General features: G+C 35.6%; 1 protein-coding gene across 1 annotated transcript in view; it reads left to right on the top strand.

Moving 5' to 3' along the window:
* The window catches only part of LOC113522313 (adenomatous polyposis coli protein-like), a 74,651-nt gene that overhangs the window by 3,392 nt on the left and 57,931 nt on the right, over positions 1–13,328 (top strand). Inside the window, exons 2-3 of the mRNA XM_052902222.1 lie at positions 3,091–3,164; positions 3,801–3,865. The gene's annotated coding sequence lies outside the window, so the exon portion shown is untranslated. The remainder of the gene's footprint in view (positions 1–3,090; positions 3,165–3,800; positions 3,866–13,328) is intronic.

Genomic DNA, 13,328 nt, shown 5'->3' with positions numbered 1-13,328 from the left:
TCTGTCAATCCATGCGTCACAGCGTTGCTAGAAATATCCCATTGCTGCTGTTTGCTGGAGATTTTTTATTTTTATACCACCATTGCGACAGTTTGTCTGTTTGTCTAAAACGATAAAAACACGGTCAATTGCGACGAAATGTGCTTAAGATGTTGAAGACTAACTTCTGCGTTTGTGTGAAATTTCTATTCGTATATTTGTAAGTTTTTAAATAATTTTATATATGCAGACACCAATCGATTGCAGTATTATTTTAGATATAACTCTCTTCTTTTATCATTTAAGAGTTTCCTTTTGTCGGTGCAACTAATTCATGCATCTTCCTCCAGCCAGCTCTATCCCAGGCCATATCCTTTATCTCCCTATACAACATGACGCCTAGTGTTTCCTTTATCTGTCCCATGTAGTTAATCCTCAGTCTTCCTCTTCCTCTTTTGCCCTCTATCTTTCCTTCTACTATGCTCTTAAAAAAATCGTCATGTCGTATAAGGTGGCCCAACATTTTGCCTCTTCTATTCTATTTTTATCACTATATAAATAAAAATCAATAGCTGTATATATGTAAGCACATGAATTAAGAACAGCTGTACCTATTTGACTAATTCTTATTTTGTTGCGTTTTTAAATGTTAGAATCAAATCATTTTATATCCATACTACAAGCTCAACTAATAGTTAACTAGATGGCGCTGTGTCTAATGAAATTATTATTTCACTATATCCCTTGTATTTTAATTTTCCCGTCATTTATATTTTGTAGTCAAAACTCTTAACCAATGGGGGGAAAGTGATTGTTAGTAATGAGATTTAACAATGTCATTGCTAACAATACACCCTATCAGGTCGACCTCCACGCGGTTCCCCCTGGAAACCATAGTGGTTAATTCTTATTCAATTTGTCACTATGGGCCAACTGACCTGCCATCATCCTCATTTGTCACCCTTCACTGGTGCCCCGTCAGCGTATACCGATAGCGCAGGCGGAGTTACCATTCCATCTTCACCGATAAAAAAAAACTCTTAACCAGTCAAAAGTACTATTGACAAGCAAAATCAATCAAAAGTACTTTTGACTGAACAGGTTGGTCAAAAGTGGTTTTGGCTGAAAATTATTGGTTATTAGTACTTTTGCCTGCAAATTTGCGGTTTTTTCTTAATGGGTGATAGTGGTATGGTAACCACCACAGGCACCAGTGATAGATGACTAAAGAGGATGCAAGCAGGTCAGTTAGCCCATCCTGATGAATTCAACGACGATGGTTTCTAGTGGGAACCACGTGGAGGTCGACCTGACAGGGTATATTGCTAGTAATGGAGCTTTTTGACTTCCATTACTAACAATCCCTTTCCCCCCGCAAATTTGCGGTTAGGTTAGGAACTTTTAACTGTTATTTTAGTAAAAGTATTATTGACTAAAGCATACGGTCAAAAGTACTTTTGACTGGGGGGAAAAGGATTGTTGGCAATGGAGTTTGACAGCCTCATTGCCAGCAATATGCCCTAATAGGTCGACCTCCAAGTGGTTCCCCCTGGAATCCATCGTGAACAATTCTCGTTGAATTCGTCACGATGGGCTAACTGACCTGCTTCATCCTTCACTCGTGCCCCGCCGGTATATTCCGATAGCGCGGGTGGGGTTACCATTCCATTATCACCCATTAAAAAAAAAAGTACTTTTGACTGATTTTGCTAGTCAATAGTACTTTTGGTTCAAGAGTTACTGGTTTAAGAGTTTTGACTACAAAATATACAAAAGCGTCGTTCTAAATGTTATAGGCGCCCAATATATACCCCTGTAATATCTTATTTACGCCACTTTGAAGTTTGTTAATCGTTATTAACGATTTGCGGCCACAACGGCCACAAACGAGTTTGACCGTATTCACGGAAACGTAGCCACGAGCCGGCGTAACTTTACGAGACAAACCTGTAATCTTTTTCACGATGCATGGATGAGTAATGTTATACGGAAACGAAACATGGTCTTAAATTATGCTAATGATACCAAGCGCGTAAATGTCTTCGTTATATCTCTTTTCTCCCGCGACTTCGTCCAATTGACCGTATAAAATTGTTACAACTGGTTTTTACTCGCGACTTTGTCTTTTTTTTTATACAACTTAGAATGGCAACCAAGCTGATGGTCCACCTGATGGAAAGTGGTAACCGTCGCCTATAGACATGAGCAGTATCATGGACATAACAGAGTATACTGTTTCGTCCATGATACCCCCATGCGTTGCCATTCCTGAGGACTCGGGTGTTATTCCTCTGAATGAAAACAGGGTCTAACTGACCCCATTACTAACAATACACCCTATCAGGTCGACCTCCACGCGGTTTGTCCTGGAAACCATCGTGATTTTTTTTGATGGATGAAAATGGTATGGTAACCCCGCCTGCGCTAACGGGATACGCTGGCGGAGCACCAGTGAGGGGTGATAGATGAGAATGAAAACAGGCCATTTAGTCCATCATGATGAATTCATCAGAAATTAACCATGATAGTTTCCAGAGAGAACCGCGAGGAGGTCGACCTGGTTGGGTATATTGCTAGCAATGGGATTCTCAGTCTCCATTACTAATAATTCCTTTCTCCCCTAACCATCATGATTAATTCTAGTGGAATTCATCACGATGGACTAACTGACCTGCTTTCATCGTCACCTATGATCCTTCACTGGTGCCCCGCTAGTGTATACCGATAGCGCGAACGGGGTTACCATTTCATTATCATCCATTAAAAAAGACGAAAACAAGGGGAGAAGGAATTGTTAGTAATGGGAAGGTTAGTCTCCATTGCTATTAATATACCCTATCAGGTCGACCTCCACGAGGTCCCCCCTGCAAACTATCGTGACTAATTTATCGTTGAATTCATCATGACGCGCCAACTGACCTGGCTTTGCATCCTCGCTATTTATCCCTCACTGGTGCTCCGCCAGCGTATACCGATAGCGCAGGTGCGGGTACCATTCCATTATCACCGATAAAAAAAAAAAACTATCAACTAAAGAGACTACCAATTAATAATGATCGTTAATTATTTTTTTCTAAAGAATTTCTGTAACAATTTTGCTAATATCTACAGGCGGGGGCAGATGGCGCTGGTGCGGCTCTCTGAGGCGCCCCGCACCCCGCCCCCTCCCGACTTCACAGCTTCAGGTAAGCACCTTCAGTTCCATAAGGGTCCGAAATATGTACTTTCTGCCTTCATAATGTCTTTTCAACTTATAAAATGTATATCTTGCAGTTTCTGATCCTATTAATATTTTAAATGTAAAACTTTGTAACGATGAATGAATGGAGGTTTATTACTCTTTCATGCAAAAACTACTGTACGGATTTGAATGTAATTTGCTAAAAGGTATATCCTATCTTTATGTAATGATTCACGCGAGTGAAGCCGCGGTTTGCAGCTAGTAACTTATATAATTAAAAACATAATATCGTTATAATAAAATGCAAAAAAAGGGATTGTTAGTAATGAGGTCTAATAGCCCCATTGCTGGCAATATACCCTCTCAGGTCAACCTCCACGCGGTTCTGCCTGGAAACCATCATGGTTAGTTCTTGTCGAATTCATCATGGTAGGCTAACTGACCTGCTTTCATCATCACCTATCATCCCTCACCGGTGCCTCGCCAGGGTATACCGATAGCGCAGGCTCGTTACCATTCCATTATCACCCATTAAAAAAATGCCGTTGGATCTGTACAGACCTTTTTTTTTATTGTTTTCTCTAAAAATACAATAAAGTTATGGAAAGTATGTTTTATCATCAGAAATTTTGTTTCGCAGAATAATACATAAACGGGGAATCCTGGAGGTGTTCCGATGGCTCTCGCGCCGACTTATCTTGAAAGGTAAGAGTTGAATTAACTAAATAAATATGTAAAAATGTAAAAAAGTGCAACTGGAATTTTATGAACTATTAATTATATATATAAATATTGCTTTTTTTAACCGACTTCAAAAAGAAGCAAGTTCTCAATTCGTTTATTTATTTATTCTTTATTGTACACAAAAAATTACAACATATAATATATATATATATATATATAAAATAAAGATGTACAACAGGCGAGCTTGTATTTTTTTATGCTTGTTACCTCATAAATCTCTCAGTTGTAAACTAATTTTTTTTTATATATATATATATATAAAATGATATACTTTTTATTAAAAAAAAGTTATAGTTTTCAGAGAACTCTTTCCCAGTTGACGGAAAGTTGCAAAACGCGTGATCTCAGAGGGCCTACCATGAAATGTTTTCCGAAATTTCGGAGCCATACGAAACATAAATTTGATGTTAAAATTACATAATACGTACATGCCGTTTGGAAATATTAAAAATGTTAAAATATTGTTCCTTTGCACTTTTATGATAGGATGTATGACGAACGAAATGTTAAACTCCATTTATTGGTCCGATTTTGGTATAAACAAAAACACGAAATAGAGTCCGAAATTTCGGAATTTCATTTCATGGTATACCATGAAATGAAATTCCGCGGTTGTTTACATTACACATTTTAGGTTCAGCGGGTATACCCGCTGAACCTAAAATGTGTAATGTAAACAAGGCTACGTGTAATAAAGTCATTTATAGTAAATTAAAATCTAAATATTAACGTGTAAATAGGAACATCTAGAACAAAAGGGTCACTCAAGGTAATGGCTGATGGCAAAGACCAAATGACTTCAGAAGTAACATTCGTTTAAACAATAAGTTAAGATTTTTTGTGTTAAATAAAGAAAAAAAAAATTATAATTAAACTGGTTTATAAATGACATGGATGTAAGGTAACAAACGTAACATGAGCTCCCTGTCGAGGTTTTTTCAAGAGACTACGGCCTTCTTCAAAAAAGGTATAAAGATGTTACTTCAAGGTCGGCAACGCGCGCATAATGCCCCTGGAGGCGTTCATAGGCTACGGTAACCGCTTACCATTAAGTGATACACTTGTTTGCCACCTCAGTGTTATAAAAAAAACAACAAAATACAACCAAATTCTGCACTAGCTAGGTTCATTTTAGTAGCTCACTGACGAGCAAATGCCTACAGTGCCTTTATAACTGCATTACAAGTTATGATCATACATTTTAATGGGTAGCAATTATTCTATATAGCGAGGCTATAAAACAGCTAGACCGGTCACGGGGCACCAGCGAACGCCCTTTAAAAATGCCAAAACATTCGCACCCTTATTCTTTATTTTTCCTTATTTCCGGTGAGTGCGCTGCAATTGCGTCGGTATCCGGATCGATATCGGGGCGCCATAGGGTTCGGTCGACTCCCAATCCCCGACCTACGCTCAAACGTGCTCCTACGGTCACGTGTTTTTCTCAATTAAATTTGAAGTCGATTTAATAATTTCCTCTGAGCCGCAATGCTGTTTTTTTTTTAGGGAGGGAAAGGGATTGTTAGCAACGGAGTTTGATAGCCCCATTGCTAACAATATGCCTTATTAGGTCAACCTCCGCGTGTTTCCCCCTGGAAACCATACTGATGGCGCGGGTGGGGTTACCATTATCATCCATTAAAAAAAAAATGCTGTTTTTAACACTAAATCTACCGACATTTCATACATACCTAATCCTACCATGAGTGGTCAATTACTGCTTTAAAATATAGTATGTATCTTAATATAAAAGAGATTTTAGGCAATTGGATAGTAAACAAGTAAATAATAGTAAGTTGTAAATATTGAAAAATGGCTTGTATGTATATTACAGGAAAAGTATTTTTTTTTATACAACTTAGAATGGCAAACAAGCTGACGGCCCACCTGATGGAAAGTGGTAACCGTCGCCTATAGACATGAGCAGTACCATGGACATAACAGAGTATACTGTATCGCCCATGATGCCCCCTGAAGTTACATGATGAAACGTAGTGACGTTATACATGAAAATTTCTAAACTAAATTTCAAAAATGGTCATTTGATTGCGCTTGGTAAGTTTAGTGTTAAACATAAAATATGATTAGAATCATTTATATTACAAATTATAATGCGCCCGATTCTGATGCGCCATTACTCTACCGTTATCTCTTTATATTTTAATTTGATAGTTTCACAAAATTATGTAGCATTATAAATAAATGTTATACATAAAACAGCATTATAAATAAGTGCTGTTTTATGTAGCATTATAAATAAATTTATATATTATATAAGTTTGACTTAAATTTATTAAAAATTTTGTTCGTATTGGTCTTTAGAATAAAAAAACCGCTGTGATATCAAATTAGAAATTTTGTTTTTAAGTTAGGTTTAGAGAAATGGTGCTTTAAAATCGATATCTATTTACCTATATCTATTTTCAAGGAGGTTCTCAATAAGTTTGTATTTTTTTTATGTTTGTTACCTCATATCTCCGTCAGTTGTAAACAGATTTGTATTTTTTTTTGTCTGAAGCATATACATACTTACAGATTGGTCCCATAGAAGTTATATCAAAATTTTTTGAGTAGTTTAATTTTTAGACCAACATTACTGGTTTTGTCACAATTGAAGTCTGTTTTTTTTTTTTGTGAAACACAATCTTTAATAAAACTTTTTTATTACTTCTTTTGCCGACGCCTTTACAAAGGACACTGAATCCTTTCTATTAATATGCACCGATTAGATCCGTGAATAAAGAAAACTCTTTAGCCGCGAATATAGGAATTGGGTCGCAATTTTTTAATCCGCTAATAGTGAAAACGCGTATAAAGAATTTTACGTGATTCAATTTTTTTTTTAATAATAATAAAACTTTATTAACAAATACACCCTATATGCACGTTACATATTTTTTTGCCCTAGCTTACAAATTAGGGTAACCTGTGCCTTGTAAGCCGTAATAAATATTTGATAAAATTTTCATTATCTACAGATATGAAATTCGTCTTAAATATACCTAAATTCCTAGGTACCTCACTTAAAAAATGATCTTACTTTCTATCGATTCCGTTCAAAATTTAAATACCATAATGAATGCACATGAGAAATGCACGAACATGAGACAATACTCAATATCAAACGATAATGTTTACCCCTTTCACCCGTCAGCATGTCGCAGCAGTAACAAATTGACGTCATTGCTAAAGCGACGTGTCAATTCACAGTCATTTTTCGACGTGGTCCCGGAGCGCTCCCTCCGTTTCCTGCCCCCGGAATCGAGTGTGAGCACTTATGAATAGTTTTCGATCTATCACCGATGGGGTGCTAATGATAGAAGCCATCGATCGACTCGTAGTTGCAAAGCTTTATTTGAATCTCGTTGTTTTTCTGTCATAGAAAATTATTATGTCTACCCTTGTGGTAGTACAATTGTTGGTAAACCTGAATAAATAAATAAAAATTGAAAATAATTCGTTAATTGTGCAGTATAAGTTTTTTGTATTTTATGTGTGTAAAATTATTAATTCATACTTTCGCCACCTACCCACTTCTATATGTTCTCCTAAAGGAAAAACTAAAGTTAAAACTAAAGGTTGTTTGTAAGAGATTGCCCTAGCGATAAGACCGCCTTTTGTGCCTTTATGTATATATTTTAATATATATACTTTATGTTACTGTATTTCACTTGAATTGTTTAATTGTCATTGTATATTTTTATGTTTCTGGTGCAATAAGGAGTTAAATAAACAATTCGCCTCATAATCACTGTTTTCTATGCGTCAAAAGAACAGTAATTAAGTGGCCGATTGCCCAATTAGATTTTCGATAGATCTATGTTTGTTTTTACGTGTGCTAAAACCACGATTATGATTATACGCAAAAGAATTAAATCTATATACAAAGTAATTTGTCAATTGCATAATAATAGATCAGTCTATTTCAGAGTATTCAAAACTAAGTGGCAACGTCGCAAATATTTGTCAATTTTTAAAAATTATTAAACATCTTATTTATTCCTCTCCACTCTAAGGTATGCCTAGAAGATCGTTATTTAGCGATAAGGCCGCCCATTGTTGCCTCTTTGTCTTGCTCTTATGTAATAACGTTTATGTAATTAATTATTCATTTTGTTTGTGTACATATTGTTAATCTTTATAATTTATACCGTTCTTTGATGGGAACAATAAAGAGTTTTCATTCATTCATTTTAGTGGCTATTTTACCAGAGGGAGATTTTGTACAAAAGTCGATTGCTTGGCTACCTCTGTCCCATTCGTGTTTCTACCGTGAAGCATTTGTGTTTGCATGGCTGTGTTTCGGTTTGAAGGGTGGGATATGGCGTAAATTTACTGGGTACAGAGGAATAACACCTGAGTCCTGAGAAATGGCAACGCATGGGGGGTAACATGGGCGAATCAGTATACTCTGTTATGTCCATGGTACTGCTCATGTCTATAGGCGACGGTTACCACTTTCCATCAGGTAGGCCGTCAGCTTGTTTGCCATTCTAAGTTGTATAAAAAAAATTGAAAACTGCTCTGCTAGCGATCTAAAACGTTAATCATGTAATAATATTCTTAATAAGCTGTCACTACAAATTTGTATTTTGATTACGAAAATGTAGCAAAATATGAAGTAATTCCAAAGTTTTTATTGTAGATTTATATATAATGTGTTCTATATTTAAAGTTTTATTTCGCTAGCACAGCATATTTTAAATGATCAGTCAGAAAATTAAACAATGTTGAATTGTTTTTGAAAGTTGACAGTGATGTTGCCACACTTCGGGAAACAAAAGTTATTTGATATGAAATTAAATTAATATTCTCTCTTTTCTCCTACATTCTTCACGACTCTGGAACGCGCTTCCTGATGCCATTAAGAGACTACCGACTAAACCGTCTTTCAAAAAAAGCGTTCACGCTCACTTTTTATTTTTATCCGAGCAGTAAGTGCTTTATATTATTCCCAAATTCGTGTATAATAGAAGTATATATCATATATGTGTAAGTATATTTGTTATTCATATATATTTATTCATTTATATATGTTATTTTAGTATGTATGTATATCAATAATTAGTAGTACCGCATTCGAGTATTCTGACACTTGCCTATGGTTGACTGGGAGAGAGTGCTTTTAGCATTAAGTCCGCCATGTACACATATTTGTACTGATGAATAAATAAAATAAATAAATATATATTTATTTACCAAAAACACTATTACATGGATGATTAACACTACGAAGTAACACACTAATGCCAAGTATGCAAGCCTGCGTCGTGTAATTTAGAAAGGTGATTTAGCCATGGTAGTACTCGTATATTGAGTGCTCGGCTGACATATAGAGATATATACATTTATTTATTTACTCTTTATTGCACCACTTATAGAATAACTAGCTGACTCGGTAAACGTTGTTTTACCATATACATTATTTCGAGAACTATACTCGTACATGAAATTTTCTCGTACTACAATTATTATATTCGATTGCCATCTTTTAACCCTATTGCGGTATATAAAAATCGCGATTAAAAAACAGGGATTGATCGTAAAAGCGTGAAAATTTGAATTTGTATGTATTTTACATGCTTAATCGTAATAAAATAAAAAAAAATTGTCAAACATTTAAAAAAAATTTTAGGGGATGGGTCGCCCTTATTATTGAGGGGTATGAAAAATAGATGTTGGCCGATTCTCAGACCTACCCGATATATAGACAAAATTTCATAAAAATCGGTAAAGCCGTTTCGGAGGAGTTTGGTAACAAACACCGCGACACGAGAATTTTATATATTAAATACAAAGTTAATAAAAAGTTATGAACCCTCTTAAGAATAAATTTGATTATTCAAAGACCATTTTCTGGTTTTAAAATCTTAGTGCTCACGAGGTGGAAAGTTCTGACACCAAACATATTAATTTGTGTTACTGCTGACCTCCGTACGTGTCATCAAGTCATCACCTCCGTGTATTTTGATCGCCGAGCGGCTTTGGTTGCATGAATAATAACTATAACGTGAGTTAATGGTGCTTTTTTTTTAATGGATGATAATAAAATGGTAACCCCGCCCGCGCTATCGGTATACAACGGCGGGGCATCAGTGAGGGATGATTAATGAAAATGAAAGAGCAGGTCAGTTAGCTCGTCGTGACGAATACACTTGCAATTTAGCACTAGAGTTTCCAGGTATCAGGTCATATCTTGAGAGAGGAGACCTGCTTTTACCATCTGGGGGCGGGTTGCTACCGTCGGAGATGTGGTGAGTGCGAAAGCGAACCCATGTCTCCAACATGGCACCTCGAGGGTATATCGTCTGGTTTTTGGTGGGTACACCCCCACCTTACGGGGGGATTCCCACAGTACCCATTCACCTCCCACAAGGTGTATGGGCCTGCATAAAGCATTTTACAGACGATAAAAAAAAAGGTATCAGGTCATGTTCCCCGTGGAGACCATGGAAGGTCGACCTGATAAGATATATTGTTAACAATGGATCTAGTAGTCCGCATTACCAACAATCGTTTCCCCCCGAGTTAATAGTTTAGTGCAGGCGAATCTGCCAGAAGTTTTAAATAATAACGTAATAAATCGGAATGATCATCTAGCTTACACCTTATCTAGTCCCGTGAAGACGACCCCACAACAAATGTACGGTGTAACAAAGTTATCTTGACGTTTATGACAGCGACACGTTGGGGAGCGAACCTTGGCCCGTGTAATCTGCTCACCCTCCTCGAAGATTAACTTCAGGGAGAAAATTACTATTTCAATCTCCATTTGTCTGATCACAGTCGAGGGAGATCTTCGCATGTTTAAGTACTGTCCGCTAATGCAATTAATGATTGCATTATTTATTTTAGACGATAAAATCGAGCACAGGTTGAAAATATCGATTTCTTAAAAATTTACAGCCTATTTCAAAGAAAGAAGAAGTCTCTCATTTTGGTGATTTTTTTGTTTATGTTTGTTACCTCATAACTCCGTGAGTTGTAGACCGATTTGGAAAATTCATTTTTTTTTATCAGAAAGGATATTTTTTCAGATTGATTCTATAGAAATTTTTATCAAAATCGGTTCGGTGATTTAGTTTTTGAATCAAAGTAACCGATTTTGCCATAGTTGAAGTCGGTTTATTTTGTGGGACACAATTTTAAATTAATATTTCTTTTTGTTTTATTTAATAAAATTACTGTTGTGAAACCTCTTTGTATTTGTTATTTTATTTCTCTGTCAATGACAAATAATTTGAATATTTTTGTTGATATTCTTTTATAAACAATCGAATTGACTTAAATTTTCTGAACTCATCATCTACTATTTTTCTTCACCTGCTTCCATCGATACCTAATTTTATTTTATTTTATTTATATTATTCGGAATAATCACAATTACTATTCAATATTTGTGATGTAATACAGTTAATTACATTAAAATGTCAATGATCAACTCAGAGTACTGTGTTAAATAACATTTTCATACAAAGATGCACAGATGCTAAAACACAGATGCATACTGCTTCCCAGTACTATAATAAACGTATAGTATAAATATACATATAATATAAATATAATAAACCATATAATATATAATAAAATTTCTGAGGGTAGATAGATGGTTGTTTCTCTTTCACATAAAAACTACTAAGCGGATTTGTTTGAATTTTGATTGTATCTTAACACAGAATTATTATGTCCACGCGAGTGGACGAAGCCGCGTGAAACGACTACTAGATAATAATTTATAACATTTATAATGACCGAAAACTTGAAAGACTTTTTCTATGTTTGTATATTTTTTATGTACTTAAAATTTTAAACTATTGCACAATACTGTCAATGGTTTATCGATATACATACTACGTGGGGGCGGAAATGCAGTAAAAGTGTTGCCTGCTCTCTCTAAAAGATAAAACATTGTATAGTTACGTATACACGGATCTGTCTTAAAACATACTATAGGTTAAAATGTTCGGTTTATATTTGTAGGTTTAGGTTTCAGACAGTAAGTTTCCCTTTAGTAAATTTCCCTTAATTATTAGATTAAGTTTCCTTTTTAAAAGACCAGCAAGCACACCTGCAATGCAATGCAAAGGTGTTGCAAATGATCATGGGCGACGGTAGTCACTTACCATCAGGTGAGACACATGCTCGTTCACCCCCAGTGTTATAAAAAAGATCATTAAAGGTTTTTTTATGAACTTACTACGTTTGTCGTTTATTTATTCGGATGTTTTCTTAGTGGATTTCGTATTTGCGTCCCAGCATCTCGCCTCGAATAAGTTTTATTTGAGGATTGAGTAATCGGGTCTCTATGTCGGTAAATCAGTCAGTATAAATAGCCTAGCCATAAAACTTCATGATATTCTTATACTACATTGCTTTTATACTTCGACTTCGTACCAATGGATTTTGGAAGTAGGAATCGCACAGATAAGATACGCTGTTTTGTTCTGTAAAAAGAAAAAACAAATGCAATAAACAACTTCTAAATATCGCGCTAAGATAAATCTTAAGCCAGATTTTAAGTTCTACCTTCAGAAACAATGGGAGACTTTGTACAAAAGTCGTTTGCTTAAGAACCTCTGTCCCATTCGTGTTTCTACCATGAATCAGTTGTTTGCATGGCTGTGTTTCAGTTTGAAGGGTAGGATATAGCAGTGAATTTACAGGGTACAGAGGAATGACACCTGAGTCCTCAGGAATGTCAACGCATGGGGGGTATCATGGGCGAAACATTATACTCTGTTATGTTCATGGTACTGCTCATGTCTATAGGCGACGGTTACCACTTTCCATCAGGTGGGTCGTCAGCTTGTTTGCCATTCTTAAATTGCATAAAAAATAAAACAACAGTGAGAACGGCATCCAATAAGTTGCAATAGTTTTTGCATGGTTCCAGAACGAACGTACAACCAAATAAAAATTTGATTTTTTTAAAATTCAAACTCCTAATATTAACTCTTCTTTGAAATCTTTTGTGTATAAATATCGTTTAGTTCTAGTTTTGTTATATATTCCGGTATATCAGACCAAATCGAAGTCATTAACAATACGCAAAACTAAGAATCTACCCATGATATTCTTCCTAACATTATAATGACAGTGACTGTTTATTTGTTACCTGACATCGCCTTAACGGATAACCGGTTACTGTAAAATTTGATATACTCGTACTATTAGTATACAGTGAACATATACCGGACACGCGGACGAAGTCGTGGGTAAAAGCTAGTAGAATATATTAAGAGAAAAACACATAAATTCAAAAATAACGATAGAAGATAATATTGGAGCCTCAATTTTTGAACCTCCCATACTGTCTTAAACTGGACACCGCCGTAGTTTTGTTGCTTACAATTTCGATTCCACCCTGTTTAGATTTACATACTCCACAATTCTACAGATTGGGGTTCAATTTCTTTAATCGATT

The sequence above is a fragment of the Galleria mellonella genome, unplaced genomic scaffold (genome assembly GCF_026898425.1).
Source record: "Galleria mellonella isolate WM207_F2 unplaced genomic scaffold, CSIRO_AGI_GalMel_v1 utg874, whole genome shotgun sequence".
Taxonomy (NCBI): domain Eukaryota; kingdom Metazoa; phylum Arthropoda; class Insecta; order Lepidoptera; family Pyralidae; genus Galleria; species Galleria mellonella.
This window is presented reverse-complemented; position numbering and strand designations above follow the sequence as displayed.